The sequence below is a fragment of the Crassostrea angulata genome, chromosome 4 (genome assembly GCF_025612915.1).
Source record: "Crassostrea angulata isolate pt1a10 chromosome 4, ASM2561291v2, whole genome shotgun sequence".
Taxonomy (NCBI): Eukaryota; Metazoa; Mollusca; class Bivalvia; order Ostreida; family Ostreidae; genus Magallana; species Magallana angulata.
In genome coordinates, this window is record NC_069114.1 from 9,913,508 (window position 1) to 9,929,739 (window position 16,232).

Here is a 16,232-nt window from a genome sequence, read left to right on the forward strand (position 1 = left end):
TATGTAAACCTTCATGTATAGATATTTATATGAGACATATACATTTTACTGGTGAGAAATAGTCATTTTAGCATCTAAATTATCGATGCCTTGCAAATTTTTATTTAAATTACTGCTTTAAAGTCTTATTATGTCAGTTTTTTCCCCTCTTTGTGTCCTAGAAATGTAACTACCAACAAATGTAGCATGTGTATGAGTTTGGTTGCTGGCATTGAACAGTGATTGCCCAAGATATATGAGGTCTGCTAGAAGCTTTACTATTTGTAATACTGTAGTAATATCTTTTTGGCACTCTCATCATTAATTTGAGTCTTGGTCATCATTGTTCATGGTAACATACCAGACATTTTCACCTCTAAATGCACAATGTATGTAGAAACCCATGACTTTGAATGGTGAATCCTAGCTACAAAAGGTATGATCTCCTCAAGATTAATCACACCAGATAATGCTGAAAGAAGGTGATGGACTTGTAATTTCTAGAATAGTTTCTCGTTAATGTTTGTAAAAAATCCCTACTTTGGATTTTAATGTGTAGAGTTATCTCCCTTTGTTTTAAGAGTACAGTTTTCATGAACCAAGGCTCCTTATGAATTAGGGTACATTTAAGTAATTTATTCAGTGTATATGTAATGAATGGACAAATAGAATTCATTCTAAATTCTTCTAAATTGTTAGTTTTGTTTCAAAAGGCATTTTATGCCTATCCATATCAGCCCTGTGTACTCTGAGTTAATCTACTTTGGTCAGCAAGTGCCATTTCCTGAAAATTTGTGAATGGTTCTATGTGATTATCTGCTTAATGTAAACGGATTAGCCACTGTATATTTATCAAAATACCTGATTTCTATAGCAAACTAAATGCAGAATATTTTAAATATTTTTTCAAGCTCATAGCATGTGATTAAATGTTTCATTTTTGGCATTTTCTGAAAAATTTAGCCATATTTGGGGTATTTTTTTCAAAAATTTCCAAAAAATAGTTCCAGGTGTAAAAGAATTAAATCATTATTAGCATCATCATGTAGACATGTTAGGTTAATAAATGTAATAGATTAATGAAACTTTTGACAAGTAATTAATGTTAAATGTAGCTCTTGAAATTTGAATATTGTGTGTAACGTGCTAGATTTTGCATGTTATTTCAGCCTTCCTGGACCATATTTCAAAGGCCTATAACTCTGATGCAGAATACACAATTCCCGCCAAATTTCCCAGGGAGGTGTATTATGGGTATAAGTGTCTACCTACCAAGTTTCATCAAAATCAAAGAAGAATTGTGTAATTATTAGGTCACATACCACTATTTTTACCCCGTGCTCATTGATCACGCAAGTAGTTCCATTCTAAAAATGTATGTATTATTTCAAAAATTCCTAGGGGTACTAAATGGTCGAATTTGGTTCCTTTTATGGCATGGATGGAAAGAAGAAGGTTTGAAAAAAAATACAGACAGGAAAATGTTTTGAAAAATTATCTTTACAGGCGCAATAGAAAGGGTGTGAGGAGGCCAATGTTTACACACATTCCAAAGTGAAAGTGAATTTTTCATGGTAGGGGTTATTTTAGGGGCCATATCTCAGTCCCCTCTCGATTGATTTTCCTGCAGTTTGGATATGTTGTTGGACTAGTGTCATTCTATTGGTATGCTGTATTTGAACTCATTTGAGCCGGTGGAATTTTTTATATGAATTATTTTTGTATAAAGGAATAAGAGGGAAAAATAATTGTGGTCTGTGTCCTATCAGGTCAAAGGTCAAAATCCACGTTTATCAACTTATGTCTAATTTTTCGTTATTTTTCAAACAATTAGGATGAATAATGACATTTTGTGGGGTTCTTTTTCAATTTTGGCAGATAATATGAAAAAATAACGGTAAAAATAGTGTGAAATGGATTTGAACGAGGTGTGAACAGCATGGTGTCATCAATGAGTCAAACAGGGGACGTAAGTACTTGCAAAATGTCTAAAAACACTTTCTAATGTTAACTTTACTTATCACCCAAATCATAAAAGAATTGGTCGATTTGTCATTAAGTTATAAAGTCTTAAATATACCCACCCCTCTCTCTCTCTCTCTCTCTCTCTCTCTCTCTCTCTCTCTCTCTCTCTCTCTCTCTCTGATATTAATCATAGTACATGTAAAAGTATATATATATATTTCCTTTAATATTATTTTGATTAAATTATAAGGAGGAAAGTAGGGCTTATGTTACTTCATGATTCCTATGAATGATGACATATTTCACTGCCTAGCAGATTGCATGACAGGACATACAAGCTGGTAAAGGGGCACCTGCTGCCCCCCCCCCCCCCAGTTAACACCATTTTGACAGAGAATAATGAAGAAAACAACAAATGGTAAGTTGATTTTATTCATTTATTCATATTTTTCTTACAATTTAACACTTGAAATCTGATGGTGAGTAGGCATCACAACATTTTCCTCAGTACTTTAGAATATGTAAACCTTCATGTATAGATATTTATATGAGACATATACATTTTACTGGTGAGAAATAGTCATTTTAGCATCTAAATTATCGATGCCTTGCAAATTTTTATTTAAATTACTGCTTTAAAGTCTTATTATGTCAGTTTTTTCCCCTCTTTGTGTCCTAGAAATGTAACTACCAACAAATGTAGCATGTGTATGAGTTTGGTTGCTGGCATTGAACAGTGATTGCCCAAGATATATGAGGTCTGCTAGAAGCTTTACTATTTGTAATACTGTAGTAATATCTTTTTGGCACTCTCATCATTAATTTGAGTCTTGGTCATCATTGTTCATGGTAACATACCAGACATTTTCACCTCTAAATGCACAATGTATGTAGAAACCCATGACTTTGAATGGTGAATCCTAGCTACAAAAGGTATGATCTCCTCAAGATTAATCACACCAGATAATGCTGAAAGAAGGTGATGGACTTGTAATTTCTAGAATAGTTTCTCGTTAATGTTTGTAAAAAATCCCTACTTTGGATTTTAATGTGTAGAGTTATCTCCCTTTGTTTTAAGAGTACAGTTTTCATGAACCAAGGCTCCTTATGAATTAGGGTACATTTAAGTAATTTATTCAGTGTATATGTAATGAATGGACAAATAGAATTCATTCTAAATTCTTCTAAATTGTTAGTTTTGTTTCAAAAGGCATTTTATGCCTATCCATATCAGCCCTGTGTACTCTGAGTTAATCTACTTTGGTCAGCAAGTGCCATTTCCTGAAAATTTGTGAATGGTTCTATGTGATTATCTGCTTAATGTAAACGGATTAGCCACTGTATATTTATCAAAATACCTGATTTCTATAGCAAACTAAATGCAGAATATTTTAAATATTTTTTCAAGCTCATAGCATGTGATTAAATGTTTCATTTTTGGCATTTTCTGAAAAATTTAGCCATATTTGGGGTATTTTTTTCAAAAATTTCCAAAAAATAGTTCCAGGTGTAAAAGAATTAAATCATTATTAGCATCATCATGTAGACATGTTAGGTTAATAAATGTAATAGATTAATGAAACTTTTGACAAGTAATTAATGTTAAATGTAGCTCTTGAAATTTGAATATTGTGTGTAACGTGCTAGATTTTGCATGTTATTTCAGCCTTCCTGGACCATATTTCAAAGGCCTATAACTCTGATGCAGAATACACAATTCCCGCCAAATTTCCCAGGGAGGTGTATTATGGGTATAAGTGTCTACCTACCAAGTTTCATCAAAATCAAAGAAGAATTGTGTAATTATTAGGTCAAAGGTCAAAATCCACGTTTATCAACTTATGTCTAATTTTTCGTTATTTTTCAAACAATTAGGATGAATAATGACATTTTGTGGGGTTCTTTTTCAATTTTGGCAGATAATATGAAAAAATAACGGTAAAAATAGTGTGAAATGGATTTGAACGAGGTGTGAACAGCATGGTGTCATCAATGAGTCAAACAGGGGACGTAAGTACTTGCAAAATGTCTAAAAACACTTTCTAATGTTAACTTTACTTATCACCCAAATCATAAAAGAATTGGTCGATTTGTCATTAAGTTATAAAGTCTTAAATATACCCACCCCCTCTCTCTCTCTCTCTCTCTCTCTCTCTCTCTCTCTCTCTGATATTAATCATAGTACATGTAAAAGTATATATATATATTTCCTTTAATATTATTTTGATTAAATTATAAGGAGGAAAGTAGGGCTTATGTTACTTCATGATTCCTATGAATGATGACATATTTCACTGCCTAGCAGATTGCATGACAGGACATACAAGCTGGTAAAGGGGCACCTGCTGCCCCCCCCCCCCCCCCCAGTTAACACCATTTTGACAGAGAATAATGAAGAAAACAACAAATGGTAAGTTGATTTTATTCATTTATTCATATTTTTCTTACAATTTAACACTTGAAATCTGATGGTGAGTAGGCATCACAACATTTTCCTCAGTACTTTAGAATATGTAAACCTTCATGTATAGATATTTATATGAGACATATACATTTTACTAGTGAGAAATAGTCATTTTAGCATCTAAATTATCGATGCCTTGCAAATTTTTATTTAAATTACTGCTTTAAAGTCTTATTATGTCAGTTTTTTCCCCTCTTTGTGTCCTAGAAATGTAACTACCAACAAATGTAGCATGTGTATGAGTTTGGTTGCTGGCATTGAACAGTGATTGCCCAAGATATATGAGGTCTGCTAGAAGCTTTACTATTTGTAATACTGTAGTAATATCTTTTTGGCACTCTCATCATTAATTTGAGTCTTGGTCATCATTGTTCATGGTAACATACCAGACATTTTCACCTCTAAATGCACAATGTATGTAGAAACCCATGACTTTGAATGGTGAATCCTAGCTACAAAAGGTATGATCTCCTCAAGATTAATCACACCAGATAATGCTGAAAGAAGGTGATGGACTTGTAATTTCTAGAATAGTTTCTCGTTAATGTTTGTAAAAAATCCCTACTTTGGATTTTAATGTGTAGAGTTATCTCCCTTTGTTTTAAGAGTACAGTTTTCATGAACCAAGGCTCCTTATGAATTAGGGTACATTTAAGTAATTTATTCAGTGTATATGTAATGAATGGACAAATAGAATTCATTCTAAATTCTTCTAAATTGTTAGTTTTGTTTCAAAAGGCATTTTATGCCTATCCATATCAGCCCTGTGTACTCTGAGTTAATCTACTTTGGTCAGCAAGTGCCATTTCCTGAAAATTTGTGAATGGTTCTATGTGATTATCTGCTTAATGTAAACGGATTAGCCACTGTATATTTATCAAAATACCTGATTTCTATAGCAAACTAAATGCAGAATATTTTAAATATTTTTTCAAGCTCATAGCATGTGATTAAATGTTTCATTTTTGGCATTTTCTGAAAAATTTAGCCATATTTGGGGTATTTTTTTCAAAAATTTCCAAAAAATAGTTCCAGGTGTAAAAGAATTAAATCATTATTAGCATCATCATGTAGACATGTTAGGTTAATAAATGTAATAGATTAATGAAACTTTTGACAAGTAATTAATGTTAAATGTAGCTCTTGAAATTTGAATATTGTGTGTAACGTGCTAGATTTTGCATGTTATTTCAGCCTTCCTGGACCATATTTCAAAGGCCTATAACTCTGATGCAGAATACACAATTCCCGCCAAATTTCCCAGGGAGGTGTATTATGGGTATAAGTGTCTACCTACCAAGTTTCATCAAAATCAAAGAAGAATTGTGTAATTATTAGGTCAAAGGTCAAAATCCACGTTTATCAACTTATGTCTAATTTTTCGTTATTTTTCAAACAATTAGGATGAATAATGACATTTTGTGGGGTTCTTTTTCAATTTTGGCAGATAATATGAAAAAATAACGGTAAAAATAGTGTGAAATGGATTTGAACGAGGTGTGAACAGCATGGTGTCATCAATGAGTCAAACAGGGGACGTAAGTACTTGCAAAATGTCTAAAAACACTTTCTAATGTTAACTTTACTTATCACCCAAATCATAAAAGAATTGGTCGATTTGTCATTAAGTTATAAAGTCTTAAATATACCCACCCCTCTCTCTCTCTCTCTCTCTCTCTCTCTCTCTCTCTCTCTCTCTCTCTCTCTCTCTCTCTCTCTGATATTAATCATAGTACATGTAAAAGTATATATATATATTTCCTTTAATATTATTTTGATTAAATTATAAGGAGGAAAGTAGGGCTTATGTTACTTCATGATTCCTATGAATGATGACATATTTCACTGCCTAGCAGATTGCATGACAGGACATACAAGCTGGTAAAGGGGCACCTGCTGCCCCCCCCCCCCCCCCCCCCCCCCCCCCCAGTTAACACCATTTTGACAGAGAATAATGAAGAAAACAACAAATGGTAAGTTGATTTTATTCATTTATTCATATTTTTCTTACAATTTAACACTTGAAATCTGATGGTGAGTAGGCATCACAACATTTTCCTCAGTACTTTAGAATATGTAAACCTTCATGTATAGATATTTATATGAGACATATACATTTTACTGGTGAGAAATAGTCATTTTAGCATCTAAATTATCGATGCCTTGCAAATTTTTATTTAAATTACTGCTTTAAAGTCTTATTATGTCAGTTTTTTCCCCTCTTTGTGTCCTAGAAATGTAACTACCAACAAATGTAGCATGTGTATGAGTTTGGTTGCTGGCATTGAACAGTGATTGCCCAAGATATATGAGGTCTGCTAGAAGCTTTACTATTTGTAATACTGTAGTAATATCTTTTTGGCACTCTCATCATTAATTTGAGTCTTGGTCATCATTGTTCATGGTAACATACCAGACATTTTCACCTCTAAATGCACAATGTATGTAGAAACCCATGACTTTGAATGGTGAATCCTAGCTACAAAAGGTATGATCTCCTCAAGATTAATCACACCAGATAATGCTGAAAGAAGGTGATGGACTTGTAATTTCTAGAATAGTTTCTCGTTAATGTTTGTAAAAAATCCCTACTTTGGATTTTAATGTGTAGAGTTATCTCCCTTTGTTTTAAGAGTACAGTTTTCATGAACCAAGGCTCCTTATGAATTAGGGTACATTTAAGTAATTTATTCAGTGTATATGTAATGAATGGACAAATAGAATTCATTCTAAATTCTTCTAAATTGTTAGTTTTGTTTCAAAAGGCATTTTATGCCTATCCATATCAGCCCTGTGTACTCTGAGTTAATCTACTTTGGTCAGCAAGTGCCATTTCCTGAAAATTTGTGAATGGTTCTATGTGATTATCTGCTTAATGTAAACGGATTAGCCACTGTATATTTATCAAAATACCTGATTTCTATAGCAAACTAAATGCAGAATATTTTAAATATTTTTTCAAGCTCATAGCATGTGATTAAATGTTTCATTTTTGGCATTTTCTGAAAAATTTAGCCATATTTGGGGTATTTTTTTCAAAAATTTCCAAAAAATAGTTCCAGGTGTAAAAGAATTAAATCATTATTAGCATCATCATGTAGACATGTTAGGTTAATAAATGTAATAGATTAATGAAACTTTTGACAAGTAATTAATGTTAAATGTAGCTCTTGAAATTTGAATATTGTGTGTAACGTGCTAGATTTTGCATGTTATTTCAGCCTTCCTGGACCATATTTCAAAGGCCTATAACTCTGATGCAGAATACACAATTCCCGCCAAATTTCCCAGGGAGGTGTATTATGGGTATAAGTGTCTACCTACCAAGTTTCATCAAAATCAAAGAAGAATTGTGTAATTATTAGGTCAAAGGTCAAAATCCACGTTTATCAACTTATGTCTAATTTTTCGTTATTTTTCAAACAATTAGGATGAATAATGACATTTTGTGGGGTTCTTTTTCAATTTTGGCAGATAATATGAAAAAATAACGGTAAAAATAGTGTGAAATGGATTTGAACGAGGTGTGAACAGCATGGTGTCATCAATGAGTCAAACAGGGGACGTAAGTACTTGCAAAATGTCTAAAAACACTTTCTAATGTTAACTTTACTTATCACCCAAATCATAAAAGAATTGGTCGATTTGTCATTAAGTTATAAAGTCTTAAATATACCCACCCCTCTCTCTCTCTCTCTCTCTCTCTCTCTCTCTCTCTCTCTCTCTCTCTCTCTCTGATATTAATCATAGTACATGTAAAAGTATATATATATATTTCCTTTAATATTATTTTGATTAAATTATAAGGAGGAAAGTAGGGCTTATGTTACTTCATGATTCCTATGAATGATGACATATTTCACTGCCTAGCAGATTGCATGACAGGACATACAAGCTGGTAAAGGGGCACCTGCTGCCCCCCCCCCCCCCCAGTTAACACCATTTTGACAGAGAATAATGAAGAAAACAACAAATGGTAAGTTGATTTTATTCATTTATTCATATTTTTCTTACAATTTAACACTTGAAATCTGATGGTGAGTAGGCATCACAACATTTTCCTCAGTACTTTAGAATATGTAAACCTTCATGTATAGATATTTATATGAGACATATACATTTTACTGGTGAGAAATAGTCATTTTAGCATCTAAATTATCGATGCCTTGCAAATTTTTATTTAAATTACTGCTTTAAAGTCTTATTATGTCAGTTTTTTCCCCTCTTTGTGTCCTAGAAATGTAACTACCAACAAATGTAGCATGTGTATGAGTTTGGTTGCTGGCATTGAACAGTGATTGCCCAAGATATATGAGGTCTGCTAGAAGCTTTACTATTTGTAATACTGTAGTAATATCTTTTTGGCACTCTCATCATTAATTTGAGTCTTGGTCATCATTGTTCATGGTAACATACCAGACATTTTCACCTCTAAATGCACAATGTATGTAGAAACCCATGACTTTGAATGGTGAATCCTAGCTACAAAAGGTATGATCTCCTCAAGATTAATCACACCAGATAATGCTGAAAGAAGGTGATGGACTTGTAATTTCTAGAATAGTTTCTCGTTAATGTTTGTAAAAAATCCCTACTTTGGATTTTAATGTGTAGAGTTATCTCCCTTTGTTTTAAGAGTACAGTTTTCATGAACCAAGGCTCCTTATGAATTAGGGTACATTTAAGTAATTTATTCAGTGTATATGTAATGAATGGACAAATAGAATTCATTCTAAATTCTTCTAAATTGTTAGTTTTGTTTCAAAAGGCATTTTATGCCTATCCATATCAGCCCTGTGTACTCTGAGTTAATCTACTTTGGTCAGCAAGTGCCATTTCCTGAAAATTTGTGAATGGTTCTATGTGATTATCTGCTTAATGTAAACGGATTAGCCACTGTATATTTATCAAAATACCTGATTTCTATAGCAAACTAAATGCAGAATATTTTAAATATTTTTTCAAGCTCATAGCATGTGATTAAATGTTTCATTTTTGGCATTTTCTGAAAAATTTAGCCATATTTGGGGTATTTTTTTTCAAAAATTTCCAAAAAATAGTTCCAGGTGTAAAAGAATTAAATCATTATTAGCATCATCATGTAGACATGTTAGGTTAATAAATGTAATAGATTAATGAAACTTTTGACAAGTAATTAATGTTAAATGTAGCTCTTGAAATTTGAATATTGTGTGTAACGTGCTAGATTTTGCATGTTATTTCAGCCTTCCTGGACCATATTTCAAAGGCCTATAACTCTGATGCAGAATACACAATTCCCGCCAAATTTCCCAGGGAGGTGTATTATGGGTATAAGTGTCTACCTACCAAGTTTCATCAAAATCAAAGAAGAATTGTGTAATTATTAGGTCACATACCACTATTTTTACCCCGTGCTCATTGATCACGCAAGTAGTTCCATTCTAAAAATGTATGTATTATTTCAAAAATTCCTAGGGGTACTAAATGGTCGAATTTGGTTCCTTTTATGGCATGGATGGAAAGAAGAAGGTTTGAAAAAAAATACAGACAGGAAAATGTTTTGAAAAATTATCTTTACAGGCGCAATAGAAAGGGTGTGAGGAGGCCAATGTTTACACACATTCCAAAGTGAAAGTGAATTTTTCATGGTAGGGGTTATTTTAGGGGCCATATCTCAGTCCCCTCTCGATTGATTTTCCTGCAGTTTGGATATGTTGTTGGACTAGTGTCATTCTATTGGTATGCTGTATTTGAACTCATTTGAGCCGGTGGAATTTTTTATATGAATTATTTTTGTATAAAGGAATAAGAGGGAAAAATAATTGTGGTCTGTGTCCTATCAGGTCAAAGGTCAAAATCCACGTTTATCAACTTATGTCTAATTTTTCGTTATTTTTCAAACAATTAGGATGAATAATGACATTTTGTGGGGTTCTTTTTCAATTTTGGCAGATAATATGAAAAAATAACGGTAAAAATAGTGTGAAATGGATTTGAACGAGGTGTGAACAGCATGGTGTCATCAATGAGTCAAACAGGGGACGTAAGTACTTGCAAAATGTCTAAAAACACTTTCTAATGTTAACTTTACTTATCACCCAAATCATAAAAGAATTGGTCGATTTGTCATTAAGTTATAAAGTCTTAAATATACCCACCCCTCTCTCTCTCTCTCTCTCTCTCTCTCTCTCTCTCTCTCTCTCTCTCTCTCTGATATTAATCATAGTACATGTAAAAGTATATATATATATTTCCTTTAATATTATTTTGATTAAATTATAAGGAGGAAAGTAGGGCTTATGTTACTTCATGATTCCTATGAATGATGACATATTTCACTGCCTAGCAGATTGCATGACAGGACATACAAGCTGGTAAAGGGGCACCTGCTGCCCCCCCCCCCCCCCCCCAGTTAACACCATTTTGACAGAGAATAATGAAGAAAACAACAAATGGTAAGTTGATTTTATTCATTTATTCATATTTTTCTTACAATTTAACACTTGAAATCTGATGGTGAGTAGGCATCACAACATTTTCCTCAGTACTTTAGAATATGTAAACCTTCATGTATAGATATTTATATGAGACATATACATTTTACTGGTGAGAAATAGTCATTTTAGCATCTAAATTATCGATGCCTTGCAAATTTTTATTTAAATTACTGCTTTAAAGTCTTATTATGTCAGTTTTTTCCCCTCTTTGTGTCCTAGAAATGTAACTACCAACAAATGTAGCATGTGTATGAGTTTGGTTGCTGGCATTGAACAGTGATTGCCCAAGATATATGAGGTCTGCTAGAAGCTTTACTATTTGTAATACTGTAGTAATATCTTTTTGGCACTCTCATCATTAATTTGAGTCTTGGTCATCATTGTTCATGGTAACATACCAGACATTTTCACCTCTAAATGCACAATGTATGTAGAAACCCATGACTTTGAATGGTGAATCCTAGCTACAAAAGGTATGATCTCCTCAAGATTAATCACACCAGATAATGCTGAAAGAAGGTGATGGACTTGTAATTTCTAGAATAGTTTCTCGTTAATGTTTGTAAAAAATCCCTACTTTGGATTTTAATGTGTAGAGTTATCTCCCTTTGTTTTAAGAGTACAGTTTTCATGAACCAAGGCTCCTTATGAATTAGGGTACATTTAAGTAATTTATTCAGTGTATATGTAATGAATGGACAAATAGAATTCATTCTAAATTCTTCTAAATTGTTAGTTTTGTTTCAAAAGGCATTTTATGCCTATCCATATCAGCCCTGTGTACTCTGAGTTAATCTACTTTGGTCAGCAAGTGCCATTTCCTGAAAATTTGTGAATGGTTCTATGTGATTATCTGCTTAATGTAAACGGATTAGCCACTGTATATTTATCAAAATACCTGATTTCTATAGCAAACTAAATGCAGAATATTTTAAATATTTTTTCAAGCTCATAGCATGTGATTAAATGTTTCATTTTTGGCATTTTCTGAAAAATTTAGCCATATTTGGGGTATTTTTTTCAAAAATTTCCAAAAAATAGTTCCAGGTGTAAAAGAATTAAATCATTATTAGCATCATCATGTAGACATGTTAGGTTAATAAATGTAATAGATTAATGAAACTTTTGACAAGTAATTAATGTTAAATGTAGCTCTTGAAATTTGAATATTGTGTGTAACGTGCTAGATTTTGCATGTTATTTCAGCCTTCCTGGACCATATTTCAAAGGCCTATAACTCTGATGCAGAATACACAATTCCCGCCAAATTTCCCAGGGAGGTGTATTATGGGTATAAGTGTCTACCTACCAAGTTTCATCAAAATCAAAGAAGAATTGTGTAATTATCAGGTCAAAGGTCAAAATCCACGTTTATCAACTTATGTCTAATTTTTCGTTATTTTTCAAACAATTAGGATGAATAATGACATTTTGTGGGGTTCTTTTTCAATTTTGGCAGATAATATGAAAAAATAACGGTAAAAATAGTGTGAAATGGATTTGAACGAGGTGTGAACAGCATGGTGTCATCAATGAGTCAAACAGGGGACGTAAGTACTTGCAAAATGTCTAAAAACACTTTCTAATGTTAACTTTACTTATCACCCAAATCATAAAAGAATTGGTCGATTTGTCATTAAGTTATAAAGTCTTAAATATACCCACCCCTCTCTCTCTCTCTCTCTCTCTCTCTCTCTCTCTCTCTCTCTCTCTGATATTAATCATAGTACATGTAAAAGTATATATATATATTTCCTTTAATATTATTTTGATTAAATTATAAGGAGGAAAGTAGGGCTTATGTTACTTCATGATTCCTATGAATGATGACATATTTCACTGCCTAGCAGATTGCATGACAGGACATACAAGCTGGTAAAGGGGCACCTGCTGCCCCCCCCCCCCCCCCCAGTTAACACCATTTTGACAGAGAATAATGAAGAAAACAACAAATGGTAAGTTGATTTTATTCATTTATTCATATTTTTCTTACAATTTAACACTTGAAATCTGATGGTGAGTAGGCATCACAACATTTTCCTCAGTACTTTAGAATATGTAAACCTTCATGTATAGATATTTATATGAGACATATACATTTTACTGGTGAGAAATAGTCATTTTAGCATCTAAATTATCGATGCCTTGCAAATTTTTATTTAAATTACTGCTTTAAAGTCTTATTATGTCAGTTTTTTCCCCTCTTTGTGTCCTAGAAATGTAACTACCAACAAATGTAGCATGTGTATGAGTTTGGTTGCTGGCATTGAACAGTGATTGCCCAAGATATATGAGGTCTGCTAGAAGCTTTACTATTTGTAATACTGTAGTAATATCTTTTTGGCACTCTCATCATTAATTTGAGTCTTGGTCATCATTGTTCATGGTAACATACCAGACATTTTCACCTCTAAATGCACAATGTATGTAGAAACCCATGACTTTGAATGGTGAATCCTAGCTACAAAAGGTATGATCTCCTCAAGATTAATCACACCAGATAATGCTGAAAGAAGGTGATGGACTTGTAATTTCTAGAATAGTTTCTCGTTAATGTTTGTAAAAAATCCCTACTTTGGATTTTAATGTGTAGAGTTATCTCCCTTTGTTTTAAGAGTACAGTTTTCATGAACCAAGGCTCCTTATGAATTAGGGTACATTTAAGTAATTTATTCAGTGTATATGTAATGAATGGACAAATAGAATTCATTCTAAATTCTTCTAAATTGTTAGTTTTGTTTCAAAAGGCATTTTATGCCTATCCATATCAGCCCTGTGTACTCTGAGTTAATCTACTTTGGTCAGCAAGTGCCATTTCCTGAAAATTTGTGAATGGTTCTATGTGATTATCTGCTTAATGTAAACGGATTAGCCACTGTATATTTATCAAAATACCTGATTTCTATAGCAAACTAAATGCAGAATATTTTAAATATTTTTTCAAGCTCATAGCATGTGATTAAATGTTTCATTTTTGGCATTTTCTGAAAAATTTAGCCATATTTGGGGTATTTTTTTCAAAAATTTCCAAAAAATAGTTCCAGGTGTAAAAGAATTAAATCATTATTAGCATCATCATGTAGACATGTTAGGTTAATAAATGTAATAGATTAATGAAACTTTTGACAAGTAATTAATGTTAAATGTAGCTCTTGAAATTTGAATATTGTGTGTAACGTGCTAGATTTTGCATGTTATTTCAGCCTTCCTGGACCATATTTCAAAGGCCTATAACTCTGATGCAGAATACACAATTCCCGCCAAATTTCCCAGGGAGGTGTATTATGGGTATAAGTGTCTACCTACCAAGTTTCATCAAAATCAAAGAAGAATTGTGTAATTATTAGGTCAAAGGTCAAAATCCACGTTTATCAACTTATGTCTAATTTTTCGTTATTTTTCAAACAATTAGGATGAATAATGACATTTTGTGGGGTTCTTTTTCAATTTTGGCAGATAATATGAAAAAATAACGGTAAAAATAGTGTGAAATGGATTTGAACGAGGTGTGAACAGCATGGTGTCATCAATGAGTCAAACAGGGGACGTAAGTACTTGCAAAATGTCTAAAAACACTTTCTAATGTTAACTTTACTTATCACCCAAATCATAAAAGAATTGGTCGATTTGTCATTAAGTTATAAAGTCTTAAATATACCCACCCCTCTCTCTCTCTCTCTCTCTCTCTCTCTCTCTCTCTCTCTCTGATATTAATCATAGTACATGTAAAAGTATATATATATATTTCCTTTAATATTATTTTGATTAAATTATAAGGAGGAAAGTAGGGCTTATGTTACTTCATGATTCCTATGAATGATGACATATTTCACTGCCTAGCAGATTGCATGACAGGACATACAAGCTGGTAAAGGGGCACCTGCTGCCCCCCCCCCCCCAGTTAACACCATTTTGACAGAGAATAATGAAGAAAACAACAAATGGTAAGTTGATTTTATTCATTTATTCATATTTTTCTTACAATTTAACACTTGAAATCTGATGGTGAGTAGGCATCACAACATTTTCCTCAGTACTTTAGAATATGTAAACCTTCATGTATAGATATTTATATGAGACATATACATTTTACTAGTGAGAAATAGTCATTTTAGCATCTAAATTATCGATGCCTTGCAAATTTTTATTTAAATTACTGCTTTAAAGTCTTATTATGTCAGTTTTTTCCCCTCTTTGTGTCCTAGAAATGTAACTACCAACAAATGTAGCATGTGTATGAGTTTGGTTGCTGGCATTGAACAGTGATTGCCCAAGATATATGAGGTCTGCTAGAAGCTTTACTATTTGTAATACTGTAGTAATATCTTTTTGGCACTCTCATCATTAATTTGAGTCTTGGTCATCATTGTTCATGGTAACATACCAGACATTTTCACCTCTAAATGCACAATGTATGTAGAAACCCATGACTTTGAATGGTGAATCCTAGCTACAAAAGGTATGATCTCCTCAAGATTAATCACACCAGATAATGCTGAAAGAAGGTGATGGACTTGTAATTTCTAGAATAGTTTCTCGTTAATGTTTGTAAAAAATCCCTACTTTGGATTTTAATGTGTAGAGTTATCTCCCTTTGTTTTAAGAGTACAGTTTTCATGAACCAAGGCTCCTTATGAATTAGGGTACATTTAAGTAATTTATTCAGTGTATATGTAATGAATGGACAAATAGAATTCATTCTAAATTCTTCTAAATTGTTAGTTTTGTTTCAAAAGGCATTTTATGCCTATCCATATCAGCCCTGTGTACTCTGAGTTAATCTACTTTGGTCAGCAAGTGCCATTTCCTGAAAATTTGTGAATGGTTCTATGTGATTATCTGCTTAATGTAAACGGATTAGCCACTGTATATTTATCAAAATACCTGATTTCTATAGCAAACTAAATGCAGAATATTTTAAATATTTTTTCAAGCTCATAGCATGTGATTAAATGTTTCATTTTTGGCATTTTCTGAAAAATTTAGCCATATTTGGGGTATTTTTTTCAAAAATTTCCAAAAAATAGTTCCAGGTGTAAAAGAATTAAATCATTATTAGCATCATCATGTAGACATGTTAGGTTAATAAATGTAATAGATTAATGAAACTTTTGACAAGTAATTAATGTTAAATGTAGCTCTTGAAATTTGAATATTGTGTGTAACGTGCTAGATTTTGCATGTTATTTCAGCCTTCCTGGACCATATTTCAAAGGCCTATAACTCTGATGCAGAATACACAATTCCCGCCAAATTTCCCAGGGAGGTGTATTATGGGTATAAGTGTCTACCTACCAAGTTTCATCAAAATCAAAGAAGAATTGTGTAATTATTAGGTCAAAGGT